Below are 7,359 nucleotides of genomic sequence, written 5' to 3'. Positions count from 1 at the left end.
GCATGAGGCAGAACTAAACAGCAATCTTGCTTTGTTGAAAGAATTTCCTGTGTTTTCATATCTTAAAAGAGAAGGGTGATGTTATTACGAGTTGATGGTTCATTACCAGTTGCAATGCTCAGGTTGGTTTGCTAGTGGATCACCTCTGAGGCAAATTACAGCACCATAGGTGATCCCCTCCCTGCTCCCTCCCACCCTAACACTTGCATGCTGAAGTGGTTACAGACAACACACACAGAAGAAGTGATGTGTCCAATTTTTCTTCTCTCAGTTCTTGCTTTCTTATCCCCACCTGTGTTACAGCATCCCAGTCTGTACCTCTCTAATTCCCATTCCCCTCATTGTGCCTCTAGCACTTCAGGGATTCATTAAAGTCTATAGGATTTCTTGTTTTCTGATGCCCTATACTGCTGTATATTTTCTAAAAAGAAACACCTTCTGAGGTGCTTATGATTTTTTCTGTTCAGACTGCAGTCAATTCCATCAGGACTCTGCTAAATGAGAGAGGCCCTCTTGCAAATGAGACTATCTCCACAGCTTCCATATTCTTGTTGTGTTTTTTCCAGGACTTCTTGCAAATTCTATAGAACTTGTAACAGAGAACCACAAACTATAACTGCTATGTTATTTACTAAATTTAGAGTACAGTAGAAAATTGAAAGCATGTCTGCAGTTACACTGCGCTGTTATTTTGTAGACAGCCATCTTCCAACACAGAGAGAGCTGGACCAGATTGCTCTAACTAGCACTTGTTGAAGTCGGGCTGGAAATCTGGGAATTACCACCTGGGCACACCTCTAGTGTAATGAAGGTAAAGAAGAGAGGGTAGCGCTGGTGGTCCAAGGACTTTCCTCTCAAAGTGACAAGTTGTGCCCATTTTGGTGTTTGAAGGAGGGAAAGGTGGATGCTTTCTCACTAGTGCAACTTAAAGACGGCATCTTTAAAATACCTTGGCAAAACTAATTCTGTTCCCATCCACTGAACTGACTTGGCTGATTCTCTGTGGGGAAATCTTTAGAAAGTTTGTTTTGTTCACAATGCGGAATGAATGTCGAATTTTGCAGAAGCCTTGCATAGTCCTGTCTTTTTACTCTTGTTTTCTTTACACTGAGTACTTTACACTGAGGCAGTAACACTCCGTGACTGTATTAAAGTGCTTCAATATCTAAGAGCCGAAGGCCCAAGTTAGTGTGGTTTGATGTAAGATATGATGATTAAGAGGCTCCCTCTAGCGACTACTACCTTATATTTGTTGTTTCAGAGAACAGTTGATCCACACTCCACCTTTCTAAAAGTCATCACATAATGATGGTTTTGTGTTATTTCCCGGAGCTCTGATTTACACCAGGTCTTCAAGGCCCGGACGCCCAGGAGCACTTGCAGAGCCTTACCTGTCATCCTGGACCAAGTAGTACAGATTTGCATCATCCAGACTCTCTTTATGATCAATAGTGAAAGACAGTCACAGTGAGGGCAGTCCAGCTGTCCTATACTGCTATTCTAGGATGAGATGAAACATCCTTTGAAGATTCCAGTCTATCTTTAGTGTCTGTACAGAGAGAATTTTAATGGCTCTGTATTCAAGCTAGATTGAAATTGGTTAGTGATACAAAACCATACTGTTAGTCATTGTATTAACAGATCAAACAAATGAATACAGTGTACAAAAGCATTTATGAAAGCTGTTTTTATGACAACATTTTCAACATGTTCTGAAAGGTGAGTTTGTATTTTTTAAGTTTAAGAAAAACGGTCCGATATGAATATTACCAGTAGAAGAATGCAGGTGCTTTTAATTTCTAGGACCCGTACACTTCTTATTCTCTTGGGATTGAAGCTATTAAAAGTGAAATATTTAGTTAGATTTTAATATGGAATGGAAAAAAGCATAGCCTAAAATGCCAGAAGAGTAGGAAGTTAACATCTGGAGGAAGGCATATTCTGTATTGCATTCTTGGTGTGTGTTTCTCAAGAAAGGCATAGAAAGGCAGTGACACATACATGCCGTGGGAGATCATGGGAGTCCCAGAGAGCCCCATGTGAGTGCTTTGAGAAACCTTGGGGTTTCTCTGAGAAACTGTTTTTTTCTGCAGCACTGATGAGGCCTCACCCTGAATCCTGTGTTCAGTTTTGGGCCCCTCATGACAAGAAAGACATTGAGGTGGTGGGGCATCTCCAGAGATAGGCAACAAATCTGGTGAGGGGACTGGAGTACAAGTCTTATGAGGAGCTGCTGGGGGAGCTGGGGTTGATTAGCCTGGAGAAGGGGAGGCTCAGGGGAGAGCTTATCACTCTCTACAACTACATTACAGGAGGCTGTAGCAAGGTGGGGGTTGGTTTCTTCCACCAAGTATGAAGCGATATGATGAGAGGAAATGGTCTCAAGTTGTACCAGGGGAGGTTTAGATTAGATATTATGAAAAATTCTTCTCTGAAATGTTTGCCAAGCATTGGAGCAGGTAGCCTATCCAGAGGGCTCCTAACTGCCTGTGCAGAGGCACTACTCTGAGCCTGCCCCCAGGGAAGCTTTTGTTGCATGGTAAGTGAGTAGTTGAAGTTAGATCCAAGTCTGTGGGTTGAATAAATGCATGACAGCTCAGATGAGTGGAATGCAGCTGAAGTCTTAATTTGTTAGGTGAAAGGATTTTGTAACAGGATTGAGTGAGAAGGTGCTTCCCTCTATAGCAGGTGCAAGTAGACAGGCACAGAGGCAGAACTCACCAGTGCCACTGCTGAGGATACCTGCAAGCTGTACTTGAAACCTAAACTTTCTTGCTAAGCAGAAGAAAAGTCCTTGTCTGTCTGGAAAGTCAAGATAAAGCAATACTATAACTATTCATGCACGTCTGACATGAAAGGGCTTTGTGATTGTGTCCAGAAGGAGAAAAAATAAATTAATAAAATTAAATAAAAACAAAAATGGAGAAAGAAAAAGAGAGAAGCTATTGCACCTGTGGAGCTGGTCCAGCATTTAAAAATAATTGAGAGACTCAAATAAATTAATTTTCATATGTAAATTACTGTATAAGTAGAGTGCTCACATGATTTACAAAACAGCCTGGGTAACACCAGCTGGTACAGCCTGTCCCTGTAGGAGAGGTGCTCCATCCCTCTCATCATCTTGGAAGCCCTCCTCTGGACTTGTTACAGCAGGTCAATGTCCTTCCTCTGCTGGGGACTCCAGACCTGGATGCAGTACTCCAGGTGGGGTCTCACCAGAGCAGAGCAGAGGGGCAGAATCACCCCCTGGACCTGCTGGTGATGCCGCTTTTGATGCAGCCCAGGACATGATTGGTTTTCTGGGCTGTGAGTGCACATTGCCAGCTTATATCCAGCTTCTAATCCACCAGCACCCTCAAGTCCTTTTAGGCCAGGCTGCTCTAGATCTGTTCATCCCCCTAATGCCAAATTACAAATCATGCCATAAAAGAGTATTCTCTTTCATTTGTTTTTATATGCCATTATCTGCATATTCTAAATTTGGATAGCTACATTGTATGATGAGCTAATGCGAGGGTCCTATAGCCACAGAGAGAGAAAAAAAATATTTTTCAGTATGATTCACCTCACCCATGAATCATTTGCATTATTAAGAGTAAAATTGACACAGAAATGCCTGTTTCTCCCCATAGTACTAGACCTCAAAACAAGGAGGCATCCTCATCACAGATGCAGATGTCTTCATTAAATCAGAAGAATCTTGTCCTGATTGAAGAAAGCCAGTGTGATCTCCAACATTCATAAACAGCAGGGTAAGAAAATGGAACAATAAGGCAGTGTTTAGCCACAGTGGTGCCTAATGTTGCCATTCTGCCTGGCTCTTCAACACCTTCATAAATGACTTGGATGCAGGACTGGAAAGGATACCATGCAAGTTTGCAGATGACACAAAACTCGAAGGAGTGTTCACTCCCTCAAAGGCAGGGAGGCCCTGCAGAGACACCTTGGCAAATTACAGGACTGGGCAATCACCAAGCATATGAAGTTCAACAAGGGAAAGTGCTGGATTCTGCACCTGGGATGGGGCAACCCCAGATGTTCTTACAGACTGAGGAATTGGCTGCTCACAGTTTGCAGAACAATCCATTCGTGCTAGGAATATACGGATGAATAAATTATAAATCAAAATTTCTCATACCAGGATGAGTTACATATATGTTGAAAGTGTGTAGACTCAGGTATGTAAACAGAGAGAAATGAGAGTTAATAACAAGGTGGGCCTGATCCATACTACAATAGTGACCAAAGTTCTTCAAATATTAAAACCCACAGTTTTTCTGACACTGAGTCTAGGATGTAAAACCCAGTTCTGTGCTATTCAAAATTACTAGTTCTGTTCAGGTTTGTGTTCACTGCGCTCACTTTCAAATTCTTCCTCTCAACTAAATACTGCATGCTGAGAAATAAACCAGAAATATTTCTCTTTCCTTTGGCAAACCAAAGGAAGTTCAAGGAAGCAGTTTTGTTGTGGTTGTTTTGGGGTGGGGTTTTTTTGTTTGTTTTATTGTTGTTGTTTGGGTGTTTTTTTCCCTCAAAAGCAAATGGAATACATTACAGACAGCTTTGGCTATCTGCTAATTAGAGGGGTGGCAAATCACAAACTATATGAAGTTTAACATGAGCAAGTGCCAGATTCTGCATCTGAGATGGGGCAACCCTGGTTGTGTGTATAGACTAGGGAATGAGAGGCTGGAGAGCAATGTTGCAGAAGGGGACCTCGGGGTCCTGGTTGATGGCAAGTTGAATATGAGTCAGCAGTGCCCTGGCAGCCAGGAGGGCCAACCATGTCCTGGGGGGCATCAGGCAAAGCATCACCAGCTGGTCGAGGAGGGGACTGTCCTGCTCTGCTCTGCACTGGTGTGGCCTCACCTTGAATACTGTGTGCAGTTTGGGCACCACAATGTAAGAAAGACATTAAGCTATTACAAAGCTGGACTTTGATGATTCTCTTGGGTCCCCTCCAACTCAAGGTAGTCTATGATTCTATGATTATTCATAGAATTAATTCATAATTAATAATAGAGTCAATTCATAATTAATTACAGAATCAGGAAGAAAAGATTACTTCATTGGCATTGGTGCTCCAGAAACTTTTTCTTTCTTTTTCTCTTTTCCTTTCTATTTTTCTCATTTCGTTTTTCTCATTTCCACTTGAAGTGTCCGAAGCGATATATTCAGTTTAAAGGGGAGAGGACTTTTTTTTTTAGCAGCTTGTTCTGTGCAGAGATGGAAAGCAACGGGTGATGCGGTTCAGCGTGTGCGCTGCTGCCCTCCGGTGGGGGCAGACCGGCGGTACTGACAGTCTGTACGAGACTCCAGCTCCCTAAAAACGGTGATGAGGATGATAAGGATGATAATGATAATCACGATGATGATGATTGCGTGAGGTTATATAAAAAAAATTGATGATGGAGTTAATAAAATTAACCTTTTTTTTTGCATGTTCTCAGTATAGTAGTGATGAACACGAGAGAGTACAAAGACAAAGAAAGATAGAAAAAGGGATTCTTGATAGAACAAGTAAAGAAATAAAGGAAATAAGTGATGGAAGAAGTAGCAGACTATGTGCTTCTCCTGTTTCCACTGCTTATTGCTTCCACTGATAGTGGAAGATGTGTTCATGGCAGTCTAAGAAGTAGGAAAGCGTACCATCATCATTTTACAGACAAAGAATGTCAGACTTAACCTCATTTCTCATCAGCCTGCTCAGCTTGTTTGCATCAGCCATGACTCACTTCCAGTGTAGCAGCTCAATAGTATTATCTTACAGGTTGAGCACTGGTAATTTTGACTGGTATTTGCAACTGATAACTGAATATAGACATAAGGATGACACATCATGAACTTCCTCTCAAAAAAATTACCAGTTGTGATGAAAAGCCAGACTAGCACAGGACTGAAAGGTTGCATGGAGCAATGGAGACAGGCAACAGCAACAGCAGCATGGGTCTTCTTGCTGTTCCTTCAGCTTTACACACCCCTCCCACACAGCTACATCTCAGCTACCTCTCCTGCCTGCCACAACATCCACTGTGCACCTCACCCCATCCACTCACTTTGCTCTTACAGTCCCCTTCTTGGGCTGGGGGCAGGTGGCAAATCTACTCTTTGAAGGAAAAAAAAAATCCAACACAATTATTATTGCAAAACAGACTCGTAGAGATTTTCCAATCTTTGTCATTCTTGTGACCTTCCAATTCTGAGGACAAACAAAACTAGGTAAGAAACCCTGAGACAGCAGTTTACCACCAGATACTGCTTATCTGCCATCATCTGACAAAAGTTTCCCCCTTATTCTTCCTGCTTTAAAAGTGCTAGGTTTGCTCTCCAGTGGTGTCAGGAACTACAAAGTGGTTGTTTTCTAGTTCCCTAATGTCAAGACAAACACTTTCTAAGCACAGGTAGAACTGTTAATACTCCTTGCACAGCTACATGGAGCAGTTTCTATGAGCTTTGAGGGGAGTGGAGCTTCCCTTTTAGTATAGGAAATAGGAGCAGGCCCCTGGATGTCCTCTGTCTCCAACCCCCACTGAATCTTCCAATGCAAAGCTAAATGCTTACAGTGAAGATGGCCAAAATTGTCTTTGTAATCTGTCCTACTACCTGTAACAAAAGCTACTTTATATACTCTCACATAGCCCTTCCAATTAAGATCCCTATCACACTCAATACATAAAATGTCCAGCACCCAAGTAATGATTTGAGAACTTTTCCTTGCATTTTTTTCCAAAGCATGTCTCTTGGCTGATTGCTCACGATTATGTTTGCCTCCAGATTAGAATTTATTTCCCCCAGGGCTTTTTCAGAATATTTGCTGCTGTAGTATTTCTAAGCAGAATTACACAGCCCTTCAAATATTCAAAACACATTCCTTCTAATTTCATTTGCAGCTGTGAGTTTCAACACTTCTGCAGATGAGACCACAAAGGACATCAGTCAGTCAGCCAGAGAATGAGGAACATTCACTGAGTGACCACCTGTGAAAAATCGGGTTTAAGGAACTCTATAATAAAGACTAGGGCAGTTTGGAAATTCTCAAACAAAACAGAGCTTTGTCAAAACCACAGTTTGTATAGCCCAGCATGTTCTGTTTAAAATATTTCAGACTGAACAAACTGTTACGAAACTTAAAATGATGTCCCGGGGGAACTCAGCTTAGACTTCCAAAAGTGCTGTTGGCTACTAAGCCAGGAAAACAGAAAGTGGCAATTTTCAGATGCAAAGGAGCTCATCGAGACTCTTCCCTAGCTTAAGAAGCTCTGGAAGACAAGTACCCTGAGCTCAGTCAGGAAGGAGAACTCACACACACTTTGAGAGACAGGATTTCCTGTAGCCATTGGAATAACTAACATTCATCAG

This window comes from Pipra filicauda, unplaced genomic scaffold (assembly GCF_003945595.2).
Source record: "Pipra filicauda isolate LSUMZ 115617 unplaced genomic scaffold, ASM394559v2 scaffold439_size563993_pilon, whole genome shotgun sequence".
Classification (NCBI taxonomy): Eukaryota; Metazoa; Chordata; class Aves; order Passeriformes; family Pipridae; genus Pipra; species Pipra filicauda.
This window is presented reverse-complemented; position numbering follows the sequence as displayed.